The 26390-nt window shown below is 35.7% G+C and overlaps 1 long non-coding RNA gene across 2 annotated transcripts in view; it reads right to left on the bottom strand.

Moving 5' to 3' along the window:
• Window positions 1–21643: 21643 nt before the first annotated feature.
• Window positions 21644–26390, bottom strand: part of LOC109389212 (uncharacterized) — a 39387-nt gene continuing 34640 nt past the window's right edge. For both annotated transcript variants that reach the window (XR_002125362.1, XR_002125361.1), the window contains one exon: window positions 21644–21731. This is a non-coding gene — a long non-coding RNA (uncharacterized LOC109389212). The remainder of the gene's footprint in view (window positions 21732–26390) is intronic.

Here is a 26390-nt window from a genome sequence, read left to right as displayed (position 1 = left end):
TTGTGGAGGACGCTGCTTCACTGGCCCAAGTTGGCAGCATCATTGTGCTCTTTTGTTCAGCATCTTAGCTGTAGAGGGCAGTGTCACTGGCCCTCATATGTGGGATCCAAAACCGGGGCCCTCTGGCATCCCAAGCCAGATCTTAACCATCGCGTCACTTGGCCGGCCTGCTTTAGTTCTTTTTAATGTTACAAAAAAGTATGCTACATGTAATCTTTTAGGGCTCAGTTTTTCCTGTAATATTTATTGCTATAATTTTCTATGGTGTTGTTTGTTGCTATAATCCATTCACTTACTGTTGACAATATTCTATTGTGTGTACATATAATGTATTAATCCATTCTCCCATAAACGGGCATTTGAGTTATTTCCAATTTTTACTATTGGAAATAGTACTATCATACTTTTTTTTTATTGTTAGTTTCAGGTGTACAGAACAATGCAATAGTTATCCTTTTCACCCTCACAGAGTAACAACACCCCTCCCCCCATGTATTGCCCTCCCACCCCCGATCTCATGCTTATCTATTACAATTCCATTGATTCCAATCCCCCTCTCTATTCCATGTCCCAAGACTAAATGTATATATAATTATAGTTGACATACAATCTTATTCAACATCAGTTTCAGAAATACAGTGCGGTGGTCAGGCCTCTACACCGACTATGAAGTGGTCTCCCCAACAGGACATGAGTCCATCTGGCCCCTTAAGAAATATTTACAACATTACTAATTATATTCCTCAGACTGTCTTTTACTATCATACTTTTGTACATGTTTTCTTTATAAATGCACAACATTTCTTTAATGGAGATTTCCCTGAAAGTGGAATTTGCTGAGCCATGGTAAAAGGAATGATCAACTTCAGAAGATAATGCCAACTTACATTCTTATCAGTGATATATAAGAAATCCCATGAATCTACATCCTCATTGAAAAGAATTACTGTGTGGAAACATTGGCTGACCTTGGTTTCCTATTGTGAAATATAAAATATATGAGATTAAAACTACAGCACTAGTAAGAGAGGAAAAATTTGCATTTATTATAAACTAGTAGTAATAATTAATTTGTAGACCACAAAATGATATTGTAAGAATAATTATAATTTTTAAAATTTTCAGATTGTTCTCTGTCCATTTTACTTCCATTAAACCAAATAATTTATGAATATATACTGTATAAGCTTTAAATTTTCATACAAATAACAATATCGATATCATTGTAAAAAAAGCACAAGATTCATAAAATTTTTCAGTTTATCAAGAGAGAAGAGATTTTTTTCCCTGCTCTAGGCTCCCATAACATTTCTTTTACTAACAGAGAAGGTATCTTCCTCATTGTCTTTCATAATTCTAGTATCAATCTTCTTTCACTCGCACCCTAAATTTTCTCCCTGAGAAATCCTATTCAGTTTCACTGGCTTAAAATACTATATACCTACTTGTGAATTATTTTTTTCCCTCTAGTCCCCATTTCTTTTCTGAGCTCTAGATCCCAATTTCCATTGACCTATTGTACAAAATCAATATGTTCTCACACAGTCCAAACCTGTTCTTTATCTTCCGTATTTTAGTTGTCATTATTATTTCTTTAGCCACAAAGGTGGACATCTCTAGCAATTTTACTTCTTCTCTACCTCATATTCAATCCTGGTTTCATATAGAATTATTGGATAAGATTTGTTTTCTTAAATAAAGGAGCTCATGTCCTACCTCCAGTCAATTAAAATATATCTCTGAGGATAGAGTCCATAGCTTTGGCAAGTCCTGTAAATAATCCTAACGGAAAGCCAAAGTTGAATAATTCTGCTTTAAACCAATAAACCTTTGAATATGACTGATTCTATCTACTGGCAGCCTCTCTCATCTTTCACTTCCTTCCTCTCCACAATGCTGCCTCCCTATTTTGGCCCTATTGTTTCTTACATGATTATTTTGTGTTTTCCTAACTACTTACAGCATCTTTAGTGTCTCCTCCAAGCCAACTATAACAATGGAACACAACAAGAGCGTTTGGTATTGTTTTTATTTTGGTTGTTAGTCTTGTTGACTTGCTCATTACTGTGGATTAATCTGAGTTTGTGAAAGGGCAGTGATACAGGGATTGAAGTAGAAGAACAATAAAGAGATATTGAAGGGAAAAAATCAATCAGACATAGGAACTGGACAGAATTAAGTCTTGGGGTGGGGGGTAAGGGAGGTGAGGAAAGGCATGAATTCACAGGGCAATTTATAGTCTGCATTACTAGGCTAAAGGTGACCTCTTACCTAAACTAAAAAACACAGTAGGAGGAAAGTTTGTGGGATGAAGAATTCATTCATGGACATACTAGCTAAGATGCCCAGAGAGAGGACATTCGTTGCTTGATATAAAGACTTTGCAGTAAAATAGAGGTGATGGTTGAGGTTATAGAAGAGGCTTAAGTTGAAAATAAAAAGAGATATTTGGGGGGGAAACAAAGAGTAAAGGAAAAGCCTCACATTTTGGAATTATATGACAAAAGACACAGAAAAGGAGTTTAAGATGGGCCAACAGATTCTCACTTGGTTCACAAAACAACCCCTAGATTGTTGCAGTCATTAGTACTGTTCAGCAAATATTTCCAGTTCCTCCCCATACACTGCTCCTAATTGAAATTAGGCAGAGCTATGTAATTCATGTTAGCCAATGAAATGTGAATATCAATGATATATGCCCCTCTTGGGAGAAGTCACTCATACCTCCTTTGCTGTTTGGGAAGCACATGGTAGATGCTGCTTCTGTCAGTCTGAGTGCCTGAATGATTAATGTGAACAGAGCCCCCAGCTAAACTGTGATGGATGTATGGGATTAGGAAGAATAACCTTTGGTTAATTCAAGCTACTAAGATTTGGGGGTTAGTTGTTAGAGCAGCATAACCTCCTAGCCTATCCTTCTTACTATGAGGAAATTGACACTCTGAAAGTATAAAAGAGTGTACATAATTGGTAAAAAGTAAAGCCAGAATTTTAACTTCTATCATCTGACTACAAAGCCTTTGTCATTTCTGCTACCTCCTCAGGAAGAAAGAGAACAAGAGAATAGTAATTGAAATGAAATACTGCATAGAAGCCAAATAGGAAGAACTTGGGAATGGGGAACACTAAGAAGTCATTCTAACAAACAAACAAATGGTAATTTTAATAGACTAATAAGGACAAAAATATGAAATGTAAGCAAATTATGAAATAATGGGAATTGGAGAAAACCAGGTAATGGGTATAAACTGTTATTCAGAAAAGTTTTTCTACAGAGGAAAGGAAGGTTAGAGTGAAGTGTTACTAGGTTTGTTTGTGGGTGTGTTTGTTGTTTCCTTGCTCATTTTAAGGGTAGAAAACTGTGAGGACTTTTGTTAAAAGGAGATGGGAAGGAAAATTTAAATATGCAAGAAAAATTCATAGTTACAAGAATAAAAGAGTAGAGATTTTTATAGAGGACTGAATTTAAAGCCCAATTCAAAGTACACACAGTCTTATGGCTCACAAGACTTCATGCAGTCTTTCCTAATTTGTTATTAATGCTTCTATAAAGACAAAAAGTTTAAAAAATACAAACAAATTACAGTTATTGCTAAAGAAACTATCACTGCCGGTCAACCTCTAGATAGATTGAGGTTCGTCTCAAGCTGTACCGAGTGGCCACTCTAGTTATGACTGCCTGAAGGTGTATAAGAAGAGCATCTCAGCCCTTCCCACCATCTGCTGCCTTTGGGAGGCCTGTGCTAATCAGAATACATGAAAGCCATTTTCTCTCTACTTTCTCCTTGCTGGCATTTTTCTTACTGTGTCCTGTTAGAGAGTAAGACTTTCAGAAAGTCACTAATGTAGGGAGTAGGGATTGAACGCTAGCATCCTGCAGCCCGAACAGAAAGAGCTCTCAGTGCTTTCTGTTGACCTGCTCAATGGTCACAACAGAGTTTTCTACATTTTTATGATCCAAAATGTCAGAGTTTCACTGGTGAGGAAGAGGAAGATGCTATTTTGACTTAGCAGAGCCACAGAAGATAAATGCTATCTAGACCATACAAATGATGTAGCCATTGGTTACCTTCTCAGCTGTAGGTCTGAGAAAAAAATTGGACACGCATTTAAAAATACACCTTTGTTGACAAACGGTGCTTCTGGAGGGATGGCTCCTTGTTACAAAACAGAATGGAAAAAAAAAAACAAAACAACAACACAAAACTAAAAAACAGCAACAGGGCTTGGGGGAAAAATGTTACCGAGTGAGGGAAAGGTAAATCACCCTTGTCTCTGAAATACTCAGAAACAGTGTGAAAGTATTTATTACAGGTAGCAAAATGTTGGATAAGTTTTTAGCTGTCTCAATTGAATCCATGAATTACAAAATGAAAGAGAAAACTGATTAAAAACAAAAGAAGGAAAATAACAGGATGACATAAAAGAGAGAGAAAAATTGCAGAAAAATTAATATTAAGCATCAGATTAAAGGTGCATTAAAAGATTTAAAATGTTTGGTATAATTAATGATGAGGTCCCCTAGAACAGAAGGGACCTACTACAGAGAAAATTTTTATGGCACTGATGTAGTAAATGAAAAATAAATAAGGACAGAGAAATTAATACTAATCAATTAAATAATTCAATCAATAAATTTGTTCTAAGTTAAAAGTATTAAACTATTTCATAAAAAGCAAGGAGTTGAGGTAGGAATGGAGACAAAAAGAAGATCTTAATGAGGGAGAATTTTCAAATATTAGTGGAGAAATATGTAACTGGTTAAAAGTACAGAAAGACAATCATTAATGGAGCAGTAAAATAATAAAGAATTTCCTAATTTACAAAGGGAAAAATGAAATGTACAGAAATGTAATCAAAGCAACAAAAATAAAGAAAATAAAAAGGAAACATGTGAAATAAATAATAAAGCAAGATGGAAGATATTACATTAATAATACCAGTGATTACACTAAATATGAACTGTCTGAATTCTCCTTTGAAAACACAGTTCACTAGGTAGATTGAAATCAAAACACAGCTCTGTGCTGTTTACCTGAAACTACTTAAAATGAAGCAATAAAGGAAGGTTGAGTATAAAGGGTCAACTAAGACCAACAAATACAAACAAAAAGGTAACATGGGACAGGTAATATTAATATCATACCAAGGGGCATTTCAGATTAAAGGCACACTATAGGATAAAGAGGAACGTTGTGTAATTATAAAGTCTAATATATAAAGGAAATATCACAGGCTTAAGCACATGTGTTCCATATAATCATTACAAATAAATAAAGTAAGAATTATTAGAAATGAAAGGCAGACTTTATAAAATTTTAATGTAATATAATGTGGGATTTCCACATGCCTCTCTCGAATTAAACAAGTGTGGTAAATAAAAAATAAATAAGAACCTAGGAGAACTAATTAGTACAGTCAATAAACTTGATTAATAGCTAAATAGAGAGAACTTTACATCTCTGTAACAGAGAATGTATAATTTTTGGTTGTCCCTGGAACATTTACGAAATAATCTGTATATTTGGTCACAAAGAAAACATTTACAATTTTTCAAAAGTTGATATTTTACAGATCTCTATGGCTGATCATAATCCAATGAGATTAAAAATAAATAATAAAAAGCAATCTAGAAAAATTCAGAAGTATATCCCATCATTCATGTGTCATACATTTATTTATATGCATAATATACAAAATAAGTGGTATTTCAATTAAGTAGAAAAAATATTTAATAAATGGCACAATTGGACCTTCATTTAAAAGAAAATAAAAGTAAAAATCATATAAATATAATTTCCAGATAAATTTGTAATGTAAAAAGTAAAATAAAATTCATGCAAGAAAATATAAAGAGATATTCAACTGAAAAACTCAGAAAAACATAAAAGATGATATAGATACAAAACAAAAATACCAAAAGCAAAGTTAATCAATAAATGACATATTTTGAAAAAATTTGGTAAAGCAGATAGCCATAGAACTGATATTTAAATTTGCAAAGGTATTATTTCTTATACTGACAAGAATGCAACCAATGGAGTATTAAAAACAATTCACAAACAAGCAGTCTTGATAGCTGAAAACATATGAAAAGAAGTTCACTGTCACCACTAGGGAAATGCAAACTAAAGAAAATAGATACCTTTTTATACCCGTCAGAATGGCAAAACTTAAAAAGACTAAGAACACATATTGTGGGTGAGAATGTGAGAAAATAGTATAGTGAGAATATGAGGTGTTGGCACTTTTTGGAAATTGCTCTAGTAACATTTCATGAAATTAATAATTGGTATACCTTTTGAGTCAGCAGTCTCATTCTTGGTAATGAATCTCCTAGAAAGAAAATCCCAAGAGAAAATAAAACTATTCAAAGGAGAATGGTTGAATGATGCTGGGATATCCATAGGGAATAATATTCGGCTATTAAAAACAATGACTGTGAGCTATAGTAATTTGTCTTTGAGGAATTTCCAAGAGGTATTTCCAAGCAAAAAAAGCAAGATAGATATGAAAAGTGTGTAACATAACATTAAAAAAAAAGAACAATAACAATGGAAATCCTATGTGCGGAGGAAAATGTGAAAGGGTGCATTCTAGGTGTTAACATGTGTTATGGGTAGAGGAACAGTCTAAAACTTTTCTCATAGCCAATGAAGGTAACCAAAGTTATGGGTTGATAATTCGATTCAATCACATTTTGTAAACTATCAAAATGCAGACAATACACCTGCATACATTTAAAATATGCTACTCAAAACTGGTCACGTGGCTTCATTTATAAAACACAATATTTCATCCTTATGAGTGGAGATTTCTTAAAAGACATAAGGATTTACTCTCAAAAGTCTTAGCATACCCTCTATTGGTCTAGAAAATTAAGTGGGCAAGGAGTTTTTTGTCCTAGAAACTAGAAGTCCTGCAAAATTTTATTGGTTATTCTTTTTCTCTCTCTCTGACTCCTTGTCCTTTACTCTCCCTAAGGAGTAAATGACTGGTCAGCTGCACCTGTCTATCTGACCCAGTTGGTTAATTCAGAATTAAAATTTACTTATTCAGCAACACTGTAACTCCTGTGGCTCTACAATGATAGTGATAATTTCAATAAAAAGTATACCAATTCCTGTATATATTATCTATCCCACAAACTTCTTTTTTTTAAAGATAAATAATGTTGCTTCCTGTTGTCTCTGGGTTTTCAGTATTTCTATGTTGATAATAGCTTTGACTCTAATTGTTTGATCCTATTAAAAAGCAGAAATAAGCAGAAAGAAGAAAAAACATATTATTTGTATCTCTATAGAGAAATTGCTTGGAAAGCTGTCAAAGTTTCTTTAGACTATTTAAATTAGGGAAGGTAGCTTCCGTCTGAATGTGAGATGACAGATCAGACTAAGAAATTCACCAGTACATTGTGGGTATTTATTTGTATGTGGGCATGCGAATCCTTATGCATTTATAAGGATTCAAAAATGCATATGTTTCAAAATATAAAAATCTTTAGAATGAAATCGACTGATATTTTTTAGTAGCTCACAGCAGTTCTAGGTTCCCTTGAGTGAACACACTACTCGATAGAATATACCTTGGGTTATCTTGCTTTACAAGTATAGTCAAATAATAAATATTACCCCAAGCATTCATACAAAGAAAACAAGCCCCTTATGCTTCAGACTTATCTGTAGCTAAGAATTAGGTTGTCCTAAATGAGGAGAGATTCTTAGTTATTTCCTTCAAAGTAATTATTTTTATCCAAACCAAAACCAACCAACTAACTAACTAATCATATAACTTTCCCTGGTCATATTTGCTAATAAATCTTTCTCTATTTTTACATTGTTAATGTTTTGTGCTATTGAGTTCTATTTCTATCTCTTGTAAGAAACTATATGGTTAGAGTATGTTTTCTTATCCTATTAATTTTTTTATTTTTATTATGGAATTTTAAGCTATTTGCTCTTATAGTATTTGATGTGCCTAATTTTAATTTTGAAATTTTGATTTTTACTTACTCTTTTGCTCTTCTTTCATATTTTCTTTGTATTTTGTCTTGTTAGGCGGACTGTGGTTTTTGCTTCTTTTCAGAGATTTGCATCTAAGGATTTTGAAATACGCATACTCTTGTTTTTTAAAAACTTCTATGGGAAACTATCTGTAAGTTCTTCAAAATTGTGCATTTTTTTAATTCTCAAAGTCAAGTATGAACAATTTTTTGATACAGCCAATATAAATCTAGGTATTTTGGGCATATTTATATTCTATTATATCCTTATATCCCTTTTATTATTATAACCTGGAAGTTTTAGCATATTTGATATTCAACCTAATTTTATTTTTAACTGATTTAAATATTATTTGAAAATTATTTCTTCTATGAATCTGAATTTTTAATTTAGATTCTTCTGTGCCGTGGCACTAGTGTGTCTTAAAGTACTTTTCTTAGAAAATTTCCTGAAAGAATGCCTTTCCTTTGCCTCCATACTTAAAGCTTCTGGGTATATACTTCTTGAAGTACAATTTTCCCCTCCCAGCCCTGTAGCTGTAGAGTACTATTTTCCCTTGATATCTCAAACTGCAGGAAAATATTAAAAACAGTCTGTTTTTTGTTTCATTGTAGGAATTTTGTCCAGATGTTTCTACTCTAAGGTTTTTTCCCTTGTACCTCATAATTGAAAAACAAAAGGATCATATGTTGTGGCATGGGTCTTTTTTTTCCCCCCATCATTTTTCCCAGCTGTAAAGTGACCTTTTTGAATGCGTACATTCCTCACTGACTGCCAACCAGCCCACATGTATATTCTCCCTCTTAAGACTCTTCTTGTTAGGTGACCTGATTCTGATCATATTTAAAACCATATTTTCTTTGTTCTGGATTTTAACTTCATTTCTCTAGCCCTAAGGTGTCTTCATTATTTTGTTCTTATCCTTCAACTTTGTCTTATTACAAAATTAGCATTCCACAAACTTAGTACTGTAGAAGAAAGGATCATGCGTAGAACATCTATGCAATTTCACAGGTCACTGATTACTGTTATACGTTATGAAAGATAATGTGAGTAGACATGGAGATATAGAAGACCATCAAAGGTGTCACTTCACTGCTATGACTGAACGCCAGGTTGTAAGCTCCATGTATGATATTGATGTTTTTATAGGCAATATGTCAAAAAAGATAAATATCAAATCTTTTCAACCTTGTCCACTTTTCCTGCAATCATGAGTTGATAAAAAGCTGAAACTATGTTGAGAATCATGTCTCCTAATCAGACAACCTTTTTGCAGAGGTTGCAAACTTTGGAACTGGGTGAAATACACCTTGCTCAATATTCCACCCTTAATCTACAAGCAGCTTCTCAACATACCACCCTAAATCCACAGGAGCTGTGATGAGATACCAAGTAATGGTATCATTGCTATTGTTCCCCATTTTAACCATTCAATGCCTGAAAATAACAGCCAGCAATTCTACGGACTCTTTGTTTTCCCAAATACTGACTTCCCCCTCCCAGATGACAATGTTATAAACTCCTTGAGGATATCTTCTACAGTATCCACCTCAGGGTCTTTAATATAGCATTTGCTCAGTAGAGAGTAGATGACAAATGAGTGAATGAATGAATGAATGAAATAGTTGTTGACCATATTCATACCCATCCTCATTTTTATATCAAAAGTGAATTCCTTGACTGAAATGAATTAAAGTTGAAACTATGATGCAGTTATTTTCACTTAAACTTGTCTATAGCAAGGACATACTCTTTCTTTGTAAACTTTGCTTGGTTCCCTAGAGAAATCTCTCCTAAGAAACACATCTCTCTCAGGTGTATGAAAAGACTTGGCATCACTTCCCTGAACCAAGTATAGAGGCTCTGACTATTCTGGTTGCTGTCATCGCCCTCAAGACAATTGCTATTCTATTTTAACCTCAGTCCTTTCAAGTACTTTGGAATTTGAGATAACTACAGAGTTACTTGATGTATTGAAAACTGCCCAACTTCTACTTTCTGTTTTGTTCTTACTCCTTGGCTGATTGAAAACATTGAATCTAGCCTGTCTCCCTGTTTCCCCCATGAGATTTGAGATGGTTTGTCAAAGAAAAACAACAGTGAAGAGAATAATTAATGATCTTTTTATGCCTGCCCACTCTGAAGAGGTACTTATGTATGGGCTTTCAAGTGTTCCATTACTACGTGACAGTACCCACTGCTTGCCCATCTTACCAAGTTTCCATATGTTTTCAGATTACTGCAGATGGTGTAAATATTTGCCGGGTTCCCACTACACTATAGTTCAATGTATTCAGGTCAATCTCCTCCATTAAAATAATCACAATAAATGCATAGTATACTTCAGAAGTATATAGTTATGGAGGTATGTAAAATGCTTTCTCTGAGAGGTTTGAGAACAACCACATCCTGTGGAATCTATTTTTCTTTCTTCCACTTCAACACACGAAGAGATTTATAAAACTTCTCCCTTGGCCAGATTTCAGCTTTTCTTCCAAATAAACTCAGAACTCTTTCACCCTATCTTGCTATGAGCTGGGCCATTGAGGAGAAAATAAGTGTTGTGTAGTACGAAACTGAGCTATTACTTTTTGAAAGATAAATAATACATAAAGACATAAATAGGGGTTACTTGACTAAGTATGTACTGGTTTAACATATGTATGAGTGGGCCTTCTTGGTCTCTCAGGAATTCTCCATATGTCCTATATTTAGTTCTATTTCCTACTTATGAGGAAAACTTAACATCAATACAACAGAGGTAAAAATGTGGGGATGAGGAGGCGGACTGACAGAAGAGTATCTTCCCCCATCAAGTGATTACTATTTATCGGGGCAACTTAAAAGGCCATTTTAAAAAATCAGTATGACATTTCATTTTCATTTTATTTGAAAAAATGGTAAATTTCTTCTATGAAATTAATCTTTTTCTCAATTTTCATATCTAAAGAAAGATGCTGCTAAGAACCTTTTTTCTTACAATAATGTTTTTATGAGCAAAGAAGTTTTTATTAAAAATTCTGTTTAAAGGAGATTCAGGGGTAAACTTTTCAACACAAGTGGAGTAAACATCTCACAGTATAAAATCACATAATAGGATGGGTGAATACGATATTAAAGAGTTTGTTTTGAGATAAATCACTTGAGGAAAATGTTTTCCAATTTCTAAAACCCTTGGGTAAGTTATTCCTCAAAGTTCCATCGTATGTTTAATATTGTCATATATTGTTGCGTAATTGTGCACTGCATCATTCTAGAAGCTTCTATTACTTACACTATAGTTGGCGTCTATGCTGTGCCCCCAAATCCATTTTTATCATTTTAGAAACTCAAAAGAGTTTTCATTCTTGAAGAATTGAATCTTTAAAAAACAAACAGAAAAATTTTATTCAGAACACCAATACAGAAAATAGATAAAAGCACAACTGTTCTGTTGGAAGCGTAGGTGAGAAATCCCATAGACCTGCCCCTTCATAGCTCCCAGGAAGGGCTTTTATGTCTCTGAGAAAAGCAGTTCAAATGTGGTGCTTGAAAGTAAAAAGTTTGTATAAGGAAAAGACATATTTTCCAAGATTAGTTGAGAGTGGGGTGATAGAAAGAGCATTAACATGGACATCAATAAACACTTCACATTTTGCTGTGGGTGAGCCGCCAAATCCTGGGCAAATCACAACTATTTTACATAAATGAGAGAGGTGTCAGAACCTCTTTTGAGCCATGGGCTCTTCGGAAATCTGAAAACAGTGGTAGATCATCTCCTTACAGCCTGCCAAAGTCACATAGGCCCATAGCTCTGCTGTTGATGTCCAAGGATCACTGGCCCTTTGGATCTCTTAGTGTTCCACGGACACTTACTCTAGATTGCCATAAAATCATTCCAGATCTCAATGTTATTCTACACTTCTTAACATCTAAAGTAATTTTAATGTCTGACAACGAAAGTTACCTCCACATTCTGTTTGCTTCCTGAATGGGTCAGTCGACTTTCCTCTGCTCCATAGATGCAGAATAAGACTACATGCAGCTCCATGGAGTCCTTACCTCTTTCTTGGAAATACACTTTATAAACCAAGACCTTCTGAAGTGAAGACACTAGATCATATCATGCATGAAAACAGCACTGACCATCAGAGGAGAAGTTCTCAGCAAGTTTTCAGCTGATGGAAGTCCAGCTGTGTCTAGTAAGCTAGTCAGGGAAGCTGAAGATGGCCACCAACACTTTCAAATCAGAAAATCTCAGCATCTGCATATATTAGGCGCTTAATATTTCTTGTTGGAAAAGGAATGACCAGGATGTTGTAATAAGCACCATTTCTATTCCCTATAAATTCAAAGCTACTCGTATTATTGCTTATAATTAAATTATTGATAGTGATGGAAAATCAGTTACCTTTAACCCCAGCAGTATCCAAGTTTCTAGATGTCTAAAACTAATGTTTTCCTTTTTCTGAATCCTCCACTCACCAATAATTTATTTTTCCTCCTTTAAGGCACAGGTGAAATCCTAACTTTCATGTAAATTCTGTATCTACACTTGGGAAATGTGCGTTTCTGGAGAGAAGAAACTGGATTCTAAATGATAAGTAGTTTCTTCTCTTAGGTCAACTTTTATTTATCAATTGAGTGAGGCTGCCTAGACCACAGAGTTAGAAGGATTAGAACTGTTCCAAGGATAGAGTTTTGTAATCACATAACATTTGTCCAGTATCTTATGGACCCTAGAGTGTATCTTCACCAACCTATTTCTCAGAACCCATGGTAGAGCAACTGCTCACCCATAGCATATGAGAATCACAGAAAGCAATGTTAGTTGGGCAAATTGATAAATAAAGCAAAGAAGATAAAACAACATACATAACCCCCTTCCCCCACTTCCCCCAATCTCTATTTCTTTGCCCATTTGGGTTTAAGGAAATGCCGAATATTTTGTGTATTATTTTTAAATCATAAAAAGGATGTTATTTTCATACTTCAATATACCTAGGAAATTTCTGGAATACACAGGGAAACACTTAGTGATTACTTCTTGGGGGTGAGGATGAGACTGGTTAGAGATTCTTTTTCTGTGAGCATAATTTCTGCAGGAGTGTCCTCACCACCAAGTGTTTTGGTAAATTATGAATTCTGATAGAGTTAATGCTGATAGCAAATAATACCCCTAAACTTTAACCTCTTTGAAAGGAGGGTTCTTTTGTCATTTAGGACTCTGGCCACTTTCTGAAGTAAAATAGGTGCTCCATGTAAGTTCATTAAATTAATGAATAAATCAACCAACTAATTTAATCAGTCAAAGTACCTTAAGGCAAGAGTCCTAAATTATAACTACAGGCTAATTCCACCCAAACCACTGTCTTGCTTCATGACAACTAGGTAAACCAGAATTCACATTTTATCTCTATCATGTAGGATTTGGGACAAATTCCTAAACTTTTGAGTTTCAACTTCCTTTTTTGTAAAATGGAGATGATCCTTTTTCGCATAGTTGTTGTCCAGACTACATAGAATGAGATCCACAGAGTGCCTGCCTAGCTCAGAGCCTAGTTAATACTAAGTATCACTATTATTAATTCCTTAGAGGTGCCACTTAATTCTTTCAAGGCTTACTTTATTTCCCCCCCTCTATTTAAATAATGTGATAAGAACTTTAAAAAAAGTCCTACAAAAATGTTATTATTCAGCTCCTGCTGGGTGATAAAATGTCCCACACTTGGATTATACTCCCTTTGAGTACTTACAGAAATGATGACAATAATTTAAAAGACACACAGCTGAGCTGATTAATCATTTAGTGACCTACACTGAGTCATGTTTCCTTGGCTTCCCTAAGGTGCTTGCATATTGCCTAATGCCCTTCCTGTGACACTTAATAATACAAATGCCATGTTTGTCCTTCAGTAGGAAATTGTAGCACATTTTGAGGAGAAAAAAAAACAGTAAAGTGAAATTATTGAAATGAATGCCACATATGGGGGGGCGCCAAAAAAATGTATATACATGACTTGTATTCATCTTTTGTTATCAGTATATATTATTACAATTTTAATACAGTTTTTTTCTTCCTTAAAATGTGTATACATTTTTTGGCACTCTCTGTATATATATATATATTATGAACACTAAGTGATTTTAGTGAGTTTCTATAAAAGCATTCCTTTTGAACTTTTTGAAAATCAAAATATAATGTATTCTAATAGATACCCATTTTCTGCCTTTACATGTTGTCCATTTTTTAAAATTTATTAAATATTTAAGTAAAATACTGATAAGAATGGTGAACCCTTTTGTCTAATCATAGCCATGTTCATCAAAATATAGAATGCTTTCTTAAGTTGTTTTTAAAACCTAATAGTCTGAAGTCTAGACAGACATTTCAGTGATTAAGTAAACTATGCAGTCGATTCAGTTAAATAAATTACATATGACTAACCCATTTGGATGTCCCCTAACTCAGCCTACTGCCTTGTCCAAACATAGTAGGCACTAATAAATATTTATTGATTTAAGTTGTTTGTGCTTTGAAGTGAAATGTACTTAGGTTGAAACTAGAGCAAGTAATTTTGATAATGCATGTGAAATGCCTAATAGCTCCTATTAAGTCCTTTTCCAATTCATGTGCACCTTCTTCTGATTAGTGAGTTTCATTTGTTCCTGTTATGTTACTGAGCTTGGATTTAGATGCAGATTGGCAAATTGCTTTCCAAATATCTATTATGTATTTTGTTGTAATAACCGTTCATTGGGCTTTAAGTCATCTCCCCATTGTCTTTGTTCTAACCACCTCTTTATTGTGAACTAGTATTACATATTATTTATGAATGACTTCAGGAAAAAAAAAGAAGAAACACCATGGGTGCCAATGAGAGAATTCTTCTTACCAGCAGGTGTGATTCATTAATAAGTGAGTGTATTTTGAAAGGAAAATAATTAATGTTGTCACTCTTAACAGACAATAACTCTGTATGAGTTAGATTTGATCAAATAATGATTAGGTAAACTGTAGAAGGATTCAGATTAACTGTGAAATTATTACTTCTGGGAATCTGATTTAATACTTTTTAATTTTTAAATATGAGAGCATGATATCTAGGAGATCAATAAGTCTGAGGAAAGAATAAGATTAAGTAAGATATCACCCACAGTGTTCTTCTATTAGCAATAAAGAAGGTTTTTATGCACAACCATAATTACACAATTATGAAGTTTATTAAAATAGTTACATGTTGGATTATCTCTCTTGATTTTTTATATTTTGAATTCCAGAAAGCTACCACTACCAAAGCACTGATGGCCATATAGTTCTATCATGTAATCTGCATTTTGTCATTGTAACCAGAACAAAATGTAAAATAGTATTTTTGTCTATGTGGCATAAATATGAAATTGCTATCCAAAAACTGAGATTAGAGATTGTTTTACAAAATTCAGTTCCAAAGGAGGAAAAATATATAGTTGATGTATATAAAAATCAAATTAATTTTCTTACCCTCTCTTTCAACCCTCTTTTGCCTCTGATCCATGCAGTTGTACTTTTCTACAGACTGTCCTAAGCTATGCTGAGAAGGGAGGGATATTGTTTGCACAAATGAGATTGTTGTTTGCACTGTGCCCACTGTTTCTAGCCAGTGGTCCCTACTGGTGGTTGTGTGTGAACGGCAATTCACATTCTAGGAATGAAGTGATTACAGCCCAAAGAGTCGTTGAAAGATGTGTTGTTCTTTGCTTATACTATAAAATTCTGATGGGTAAATATTGCATGATCAAACAAAGAAATTATTGTTCACATTTTTCTGAATACAATGCATAAGACTTGCCTTTGTTGTTATCTTCAGTGAAACCCAGCAACAACCCTTGTTTGGCAGACTCATGGGAAACCAGTATTCACAGGTGGTACAATGGATGATGCAGCATCAAGAGTATGAGGTGGTTGACATTATATAAATGGTATTAGGGAACTGCAGAAGCAAGAACATCTATATTACTTCAAATACAAATACTAAAGAACCACGGTACTTTGAAAAATAACAGCATGGCCATCTTTTCTCATGGTGGGAGATGCAGAATTAGCCAAGAGAAAAGGCATTTGACAACAAAGTATTAAAAGATGATGCCTAAAATAAATAAATAAATAAATAAATAAATAAATAAATAAATAATATCCAAGGTAGAGATTTAGAAGAAAAAAAAAAAGATGGTGCCCGGACATCTCATATGCACTGAATGGATAATAACAAATATACAATTACTTCTTCTCTACCCATTATTTTATATCTTCATCAATGAATCCCTGTTCTTCATGAATGCTTATAATACATACATTTCGTAGTGCATTTTTAAAATAAATATATTTATATAGGCAGGGACCCAATGAAAAAAAAAATTGCTCAAGGTCTCACATAACCTAGCAGTGGCCCTGAGGTCCTAAATTTGAATAAGATTTTGATCTCTATCCTTATGCAATGCAAAAACTGCTAGCCATTTTTTGTCTCATCAATGTTAAGTACACTGGGAAAAAACTTACTGTAAGTTTCTCATAAATCAAAGTTATATTTTGGGTCAACGTCTCAGGTTGGGCTGCACAATAGACATTTATTTCTCATAGTTCTAGGGGCTGGGAAGTCTGGGATCAGGGTGCCAGCATAGTCGGGTTCCGGAGAGGATTCTTCCTGCCTTGCAGATGTCTCTCTGCTGGTCTCTTCTTATAAGGTCATTACTCCCATGGTGAGGGTCTCACTCTCATGACCTCATCTAAAACTAATTACTTCCCAAAGGCTCCATCTCTACCTCCAATTATTATACACATCAGGAGTTAGAGCCTCAACATATGAATTGGAGGGGGCAGGGTGTGTGTGTGTGTGTGTGTGTGTGTGTGTGTGTGTGTGTGTGCATGCACGCGCACAGAGTTCAGTCCATAGCAGTGAGTTCTCCGTTATGAGAACTTTGTTCCTAACATTGAATCAAAACTTATCTCTGCATTACATCCCTATGTCAGGGAAGAAAAACTCTCCTCTACCCTCTTCAAGTTTGTGAGGGCTTGCCTATAACTAACAAAAGACAAATTAGGCACACAATTTTTATAATATTTATGTGCACAGGAGTTCACAGAAAAAGAAGTGAAACTCAAAGAAGCAGTTTAACAGGGATATGTATATATATATATATATATATATATATATATATATATATATATATATGTTTGGTTTTTTTTAAAGGAAAGAGAGTTTGGACTTCAAGGGATGATAAATTGCTGGGAAGTGATAAGGAAATATTTGGAGAACTAATGGAAGATAAGGGCTATTTTAGTAATGTCTGTTAATGCAAACTCAGCTTGGACATTCGATGACCAGAGTTTCTCTTCCACCCACCCCTGGTATGGTGGGGGGCACCTTCTCCAAAGGGAATTTTGCGTCCTGTTTTAAGCAGATAAAGAGAATGCGGAGACCTCTTCCTGTTATCTGTCTGTTGATTCTCAATTCCCTTCAGCTCAAAATAAGCCTTACGCCAAAGTGTCATATTTGAGGTGACATATGCTGATCCCCTTCGCCTACAACAGTCGTCCTCAACTTTCACTCTGTGTCAGATCCACCTGAGCGGCTTTTAAAAAATTAGATGACTAGGTTCAGTGATTTGATTTCACTTGAGCTGAGTGGAACACAGACATGGGTATATTTAGAAAGTTCTGGTGATCTTAATGTACAGCCAAAGTTCCAGTAATTCTCACTCCTGGCTGCACAATAAGATTATTGGAGGAATTTCTAGAAACATATCAATGCTGAGGCCCTGCCCAAGACTAATTAAATTAGAATTTCAGGCGAGGAGGCCCCAAAATTGGTCATTTGGATTTTGTAAAATCTCAGATAACTCTAATCTGAGAACCACTGTAGAGCAATTTCGGCTGGTGCTTTTATTTCTACATGGTGATAAAACATAATCTCTTTTATCCAAATTGACTGATTCCTTTAAAACTGTACAGACACAAACCTAATCATACATTTCATTAAATGTCAAAATTTGTTACATGAGACCTATAAAATGCTATACAGTTCTTATAACGTTCAACCACACGTTTCACTGGATGTTAATTAAATTGTTCACTATTTAAGTGAACCTGTCTACAATCTCCTGAACAGCAGTATTTCTAATTTTACATATTCTTATTTATCTATAAATGGTCCCAATAAGAATCTGGGGATATTTTTAGAATTCTACGGTAAGGAGATTTAGGATTATGCCAGGCAAGTTTGCGCAGCCCCTCCCCTGCCTGCCTTTACCAAACAGGACCATAACTGCAAAACAACCTTCCAGAGGTGGGAGGCAAACCAGCCTGGCTGATAAGCAAAAATGGGAACTGGCAGGCATGGAAGGAACACAACCAAATCTCAGACTTGTGTTTATCCAATCGATAAATGCCATGGCTCTTGAATAACTTGTTTAAATTCATTTCTCAGGGGCGGAACAAAAGGAGAGCAATGAAAGCAATGCTGTTAGAGAACTCATTAGAGTCAGTAAGGAGAAAGCAGGCTTTAAGATAATCACTCTTAGGGAGACAACATCCAGACCATCTTTTGGTTCACAATGATATCAGTAAGCAGTGCGGTGGTCAGGCAAGCCATTTACTCAGTCTGTAGAAAGATTATAGAAAGGAGATCAATAGCTTCATGGCAGAGGATCTCCCGGGTTTGTGCAACCCTTTCGTTGACTCTTTTGTTGCTAATTTGGTTTTGGTAATATGAATCTCCTCCAGTGCCTTTCACTGTTAGCATTCTAGGAGCAGTTAGCCAAGCAGAAAGGCCACACAGATCAAGCCTATTGTCAGCTGGCAAAGGCTCCATTGAATCCTAATGGACATAGGAATCTAGCAAAACAAAGAATCCTTAGTGCCTTGCTTAAATGAATCCTCCATCAGAGGCCAAGGGAGACGTTTTGATTATCTGAAAAGGTAGTGATTAGAAGGTTCATCTATTATGAACCAAAAAGAAAGAAGGAAAGAAGGGAGTAAGAATGAAAGAACATAAAAAAGTGGAGAAAGAAAGGATAACATTTCTCTACCTTGCAAGGTTTCCTCAAGGGTCTCTGGACAAAAATTTGAAAGAAATCTTAGAATCCCTATATAGAGTGGTCTCTGGTGTCCTCTATCCACATAAATGCAGAAATTTGCTATTCAATGTCTCTAAAGGAGTCACTGGCTGCTTTTGTCTTTCATCTCGTATTCACAGCATTTGTGACAAGTGAGAGGGGGAAGGGAATGTTCAACTTTGTTGTGTGGTTATCTTTTGACGCATGTAACTTCTAGAAATCGAATGATCTTTCCTCTAAAATCTTAAGCATTTTTTTTTAAAGTGTGAAGTTGGCTTTCCTTCTTTAATTCTAAAGACATGGTTTGCTTGATTGAGACGCTTTGATGATGATATGTGTGCTTTCACTTTTGGAGTCAGGCTGCAAAGAATTGGGTGCTGTGACTATTAGAAAATGATGAAGTAAAAGGTATTCAACCATTGATGTTAAGAGAAGCAAACGTAGCATCAATTATTTTAATCTGGAGAAAAGGAAGTTGGCCATTGCCAGAAAATATTTGCTCATCCTCCTGCAATAGAAAACAACAACAATAACAAAAGACCCAGAATCACCACGCATACAATTTACTGAGCACTTGCCATAGGCCAGAGAAGAGTCAAGCTCATTTAATATCCATAAATATTCTGAAGGATAAAGCTATTTTTATTATTCTACAAATGGCAAAATTGAAGCTAAGAGAGCTTAAGTAACTTGCTAAAAGTCACGTAGCAACTAAGTAGAACCATGTCTAGACTCTGAGGCTGGCTGGCTCTCAGATCATTCCTCCTCCGTAGAGTCTTCTCCATCTTCCCTCCAATGCCCTTTCCAGGTTTGTCATCTCCTCTTCTCCATCCTACAGAGATTGTCTCCCCAACCAGTGCCCTCAAACTCTGACTAAAAAACGGTCTACTTTATTGCTCCCATTTTATAAAAATTAGGACTTTAATTAGTGGGGGAAAGCATTTTATTCAGTTGCAACTTCTGGTTCCCTCTCACCTGATCATTTAAAATAACTTCCTATGAAGACCTATAGAAAGAAAAGTGCAGAGAGAGGAAGACATGCTTGCTGCTGAGCTATCTACGTGCAACACTGCTCTCCTCCTCCAGGATTCTACAAAAACAGCAGCAAAGTCGGTTCTGCTTAAAGATTTGCTCACGTTGGTGTGTTCTGGAAAAAGCAGGACACTCAGAAGAGTGAGTCTCCAGTATCTTTCTTGGGGAAAAGCATACATCCAACAAACAGAAACATTTGATCAGACGTAAGGAAGCAAGCAGTTTCTCATTGCTCCACCTGTGGCATGGGTATTGTATTTGATTCTCTTTTGATTTTTAGTTGCTTCTAGGGTTGCTAGATTTAGTAAATAAAAATACAGGATGCACAGTTGAATTTCAATTTCAGATAAACAATGAATCATTTTATGGTATAAGTATAAATTTCAGATAGATAATACATATTTTTAGCATAAACATTTTTAATATGTGTGACCCAGGCAATATTTGACACATTCTTATACTAAAAAGTTAATTATATTAAAATTCTATACGGTGTAACAGCAGAACCAGCTCAAAATGGTCCCATCATGTTTAACGAGATACTGAGCTGCTTTTCAGAGACAATAGACCCAAACTGCAAGGCATGCAGGCAAAGCTTGTGCAGATGAGAGAACTTTGACCTGCAGCTGTACCTGGAAGTAAAGTCTTGTCCTTCTCATCCTCTCTCACCACCACCACAGAATCAAAGGACTAGGACATAACCAGAACCTGAAACCTTTTAGGAAGCAAAGGGCCCACCAGGAAGATCCGATGTTGACACCCCTTAATATAAATTACCAAACTCTAATTAAAACTTTCCCCCCAGAGCTTCTGCATACTTGTTCCCCTAAACCCTTAAAAACTTGCCTGGAAACCTCGATGGGGAAATTCAGGCTTTTGAACACTAGCTTCCTGTTCTCTTGAGTGACACCATTCATCATAAAATAGCCAGTCTTTCTCCACTGCAGTTTTTGGTGTTTCATGTTTGATTCTACTAGCACCAGGTGGATGAACTCTTTCTATTTGTTTATCTGAAATTTAAATTTAACAATTGTTTATCTGAAATTTAAATTTAACTGGGTATTCTCTATTTTATCTGCCAACCATACAATGCACTGTGATGAGTCTACACATGATAATGGAACCTAGAATGGACTATTTGTGTAGACCTTATTTTTAAAATTAAAACAAAAATTGATCAAGACACACAGTAATGTAGATGCATATTTATTTGCAATCTATTCTAGGTGCCATTGTGAGAAAACTAAAGGGCGTGTCAATTGGTGTGACATTTTCTTTGTAATTTTAGTGTGATTTCAATGTCATTTCATTGTTATTTCACTATATCAGTCTTGGTGAAATAATTTCAGAATACACATTCATTCATTCCCTCAACAAACCCTTACTGAGTACTAACGCTGTAAGACATTTACTTCATGCTCTAGGGATTCAAAACAGAATCTGAGCCAACCATTATCTTCAAGAAATCAACTGTTCTATTAGTATAAGTAGTATAAGTACATATAATATATATTAGTATAAATAGTATAAGTGCCTGAGATTCTAGTAGGAAAGCATCACTTTCATCTGAAGTTAGCAGCAAAATGTGATGGGCACAACTGGACCTCCGATCAGGCCATGCTGAAAAAGGAGAAAAGTTGTAGTCAGTAACAAGTCCTTACTGGATTCAGTCACCTCAGTATTTACTCACTTTGCTGCCTAATATTTCACATGATTGGCAAGTTGGTACATTACCATTTCTAACATTATTTTATTTTTAAAAATAAAGAATGGCCAGTGCCTTCAGTGACCATTTGGCAGTCCTTTGTTAGTCTGCCTGGGCGGTTTTATTTTTAAAGTAGTTAGCCTTAAGTACACATTAGTAAGCTTCATCATGCTTCCTTACTGGGTCAAGCTCAACAAATATCTTTTTCATAAGGAGGTGTTAATTCTATAGTATTTTCTTGGTGCCTCACCTGGAAAAGCTTATTTATTTTCTCAGTGTCTGGTTTTCTTTCTTTTTAAAAAAATAAATATAATATAAAAATAAATATTATCACGCCTATCATTCTACCAGGAATAATAATGACTGCAGTGCCTGCAAGAAGCTTTCAGCCTCCTCGGGGATTCTAAAATACTGAAAACTGTTACATATACTTTGACCCAACTGCCACACACTCCTTGGATTCGTGGCAGTTATGAGGAGCTGTTGGCCAGACAAATCAAGTCAAACGAAAATGCCTTTCCCAATATACAAAGCTGCTCTTGTTTGCACTGCAGCTATGGGTCTTGACACTCTGACTCCTTTTGCTTATTGGGTTTACACTGTGTGAACCAGGCCTGCAGAGAGAAATTGCTGCATCTCTCATTACCACATGTCTGGGTTTGGGCTCCAGCTGAAGTATTTTGTTTGTGGACTTCCGACCCAGCATTCATTTCCTTCTGTTCTTTCCTATTATTGCTACTTCTTTTGGTTTATACAACACCAAAGGACTCAAGATGTGCCCGTGTCATTAACTCTCTCAACATCTTTCTCTAATAAAGAATATTATTCCATGAATATCAAGAATAGATGGGCAATGTTCAAAAATCTCTGTATTTATCCTCCATTTTAGCCAGTTCCATCAACGTTTTAATATAAAACAAATCCCTGGACACTAAGGATAGAGCTAACAGACAGACTCTCGCAGAAGAAAATTTAGAGAGGTCAATAGTCATTTATTTCAAAATATTATTTCCCTACCAAGGTCAAGCCATCTCATGGGTCAGTGCATGTTTATCTGGAAGCCTCTGGGGGACAATTTCAGTTTTTCCACTTTCCTCCACATGACATTTTTCTTTATTATCCATCAAAAATGAATCACAGTTATGTTAGACTATGAACTCAATTTCAGCAAACTTTTATTTATTTCTTTTGCCTCCGTGTTATTACAGTGAAATTGTAAGTATTGTGCGTGAAGGGATTGTCAGTATTTGCCTTCCAATTAACTGATAATGCCCCTTGGAATTTCACTACAACATATGAGAGGCCTCAGAGGGAAAGCCATTTTTGAATGGCAAATTTCATGTCTCTCAGTGACAGTTGGGATTACCTTGTGCTCCAGCACAATTCCTACAGAGAAATATTTGTCATGTTTCATTGACAGTTTAGTGTTATAATTATGCACTAAGCATATTTACTCCATCCAAGCATTAAAGTAAGCAAATACTTAGCTTTTTCCCTCATAAGAATAAGGGGAAAGCATGCTAAATATTTCCTTATCTACTTCCAGATAGGTTGTCTGTAAGCACATAACTCTGATTGCCTTTGGGAATGACATCTTAAGTTTTATGTGTGCGATCAGTGTCACAGCAGTGTGGATTGTCACATGGGATCCATCAAAGCAGAGCCTTCCTCTGCTTAAGAAACAGAGCCTGATCTTGATCCTAACAACATCTGTTTTGGATTACCTAATATGTTTAAATGCTCCTCTTTTGGCCTGAGATCTTTTGCATAATCCTATCCAATTCTTATCTCCTAAGGGTGCCACTCTTGCTTAGAATGAGATAGAGTGTCAGCTTGTCTAGAGATACATGCCTGAGAATTGTGAATTCTCCCTTGTAAAAGTTTGTGTTCTTTTTTTTTTCTTTTCTTTTCTTTTCTTTCTTTCTGTTTTTTCCTTTTAGTATTTATACTGAGTGTTGGAGAAAAAGTCAAGAAAGAAAGGAAAGGGATGACATGTGATTTTTTCCCCCCATTGTCCTTCTATCATCTCTTCTTTCTGTTTTTAAAACTGCCTCTTTTCTCCTGAGAAAAGGAAAAATGCCTTCTCTGCATGGCTGAGTGTGGCTATGTAGCAGTCAGCTTTGAGCAGGAACTTACAGGTTTTGAAAAGTGGGTGAAAGTTCAGTGGGTGCACCAGTTTTTGGGTTTTTTTAAAGATTTTTATTGGGGAATTGGGGGATGGGAACAGTGCTGGGGAATTGGGGGAAGGGGAACAGACAAGTTGCTGTCCTTTTGTTCTTCAGTCTAGTTGTGGAGACATTGCTTCACTGGCCCAAGTTGGCACCATCATTGCGCTCTTCCCAGGTGAGGCAGATCAGTCACCGGCTTCTGGACGGCTGCTCACGCTGGCTGCTGGCTACACACGGTAGCCCATGGCAACCCACTGCAGCAGGGGCTGCAGCCTACACCGTCGCCGGCAACTCAAGGCAGCCCAGCTCCAGGTTGAGCCGTTGTTCAGCATCTTAGCTGTAGAGGGCAGTGTCACTGGCCCTCCTATGTGGGATCTGAACCGGGGCCCTCTGGCGTCCCAAGCCAGTTCTTAACCATCACGCCACTCGGCCAGCCCCACCAGTTTTTAATATTGCTTCTTTCTGTACCAAGATTTAAAAAAGAAAAGTTTCTTTATATTTATAGCTAAGTGAATAGGATTGGGTTCTTCCTCATGGACGCACATCTCGAAAACCTTTCAACTATCAGAACAGGGATAGGTTTTCATGTTTTGCTGTTGCTACTATGGACACAGTAAGTAAAAAGAGATAATGATGCTCAAAAACCATGGAAAGTCAAAAATCATTATGGTGCAATTATTACTATTATTATTATTATCATTATTATTATATTATTGTCAAAGATATAAGCCACAACATTAAGAAAAGATGATGAAATGTTTAGTGCCTGAAACATCTATAGGCAAATCTAAACTTTAAAAAGCAGAGAATTGTAAAGATTGAGAAATTTGAAAAAGACACTCCAAATGCTTCTCCTCTCCTTCCTTTCACCGTCTACATCTACATTCACACATGCATTCACATCAGTCATTAATGCTTACCATAATCCTAGAATTTGCTCTGTTGAAGCTAATCAAAATGCAAATACTATTGAGAAGGGCAACACTTTTCATAAACCACCGCCTATCAACTCAAATTAATTGACAATATCTGGTTTGAATAACTCTGAGTAAATTGAGCAGAGGTACTCTAAATTGACCTAAGTACTCAGGAGAAAGGATTATGGGAGATCTGTAACCTAAGAAACTGGGCAGTAATTCAGATGGTTCTGTGGGGCGTCTGGAGCCATAGGTAAATTATGAGCCCAGAGTGAGTGGTGAAGAACAGAGGCAGGAAAAGGAGAGGACCAAGGGAGACAAATGAGTTATAAGAGACACTGAAATGAGCTTCACTTTATTCACACATTAAATCTGGAAATGAGGTCTCAATGTCTCAGGATAAGAATCAACAGGTCAGGGGCAAAATGGGTAAACATTTCCCTCACTTTCAAGAGACCACCTAAATGAGTCAGCTAAGATATAGATCTTTATTTTTGCAAAAATGCACTGTTAAGAAAATATTACTGTATCTAAATATCATCTGGTGATCTGACTGTTAGAACTGGGAATTAATCAGTGGGAAACAGTCACCTCTGAAAGCCTTTGCTTCTGACTAAATATGTGAGATAAAATTAGTACAAATGGGTAACAAGAAATGATTTCCATATTTTACTGACAGGTAATGTTAGAAATCATTATCCTAATGGCTTATGAACTTCCTGTATTATCAAATGATATTCTGGAGTAATATTATGATCAGAGGAAGAAATTTTTTTTCTCTCTCCATGTCATAAGCATATATATATATATATATATATATATATATATATATATAATGATTTTACTCTCTTGGAGAATCATTGTTTTCTTTGTTTTAACAGAACAAAGAAAAGGGAAATTTAAGCTTATTAATGGACACTGCATATTCAGAAGGCCCTGGAAAGCTGTAGTCATCACTATAAATTCTTTTCCCAGTAAATTTCTTTAGGGTGAGAAATTTGTTTTTCTGACTTAAAGAACTATCTCAGCTGATACTCCAAATGACAATGCAGGGTTGAAACCTGGAGAGATGAAAGGTGAAATGCTTCGCTTCCTGGTTCAGGATGACCCTCCTGTTAATAACTGGGCATCATTCTTGTTTTACATGGTAAGGTGATTGAATGGCTTAGAGCCTGTCCAGCCAATTGTCTGAGGGAATGTATCACCAAGACAGAGAGAGGAGCTGAGGATAAAGTTAAACGTGGCCCACTGTCTACTACTCCCATAATCAACATGACTTCTGAATATGACCTTGAGGCTGGACCTGGAGCTTTTGAGTGGGGTCTCAGGCTCCTTCGAAGTTCGAGTGGAGAGAAATGGGGCAGAATGTTCTTGGTCAGAGCGAAAAGGAAGTTCAGGATAGAGATGCATCTAAACGACTAGTTTGCTGGAGAGAGCTTGGCTGGTGAACAGTGGTCTCTGATGAGAGAGCAACAACAGTCCAAATGAT

This window comes from Hipposideros armiger, unplaced genomic scaffold (genome assembly GCF_001890085.2).
Source record: "Hipposideros armiger isolate ML-2016 unplaced genomic scaffold, ASM189008v1 scaffold_225, whole genome shotgun sequence".
NCBI classification, from domain to species: Eukaryota; Metazoa; Chordata; class Mammalia; order Chiroptera; family Hipposideridae; genus Hipposideros; species Hipposideros armiger.
The sequence above is the reverse complement of the archived record's forward strand: the minus strand, read 5'-3'. Positions and strand labels throughout refer to the sequence as shown.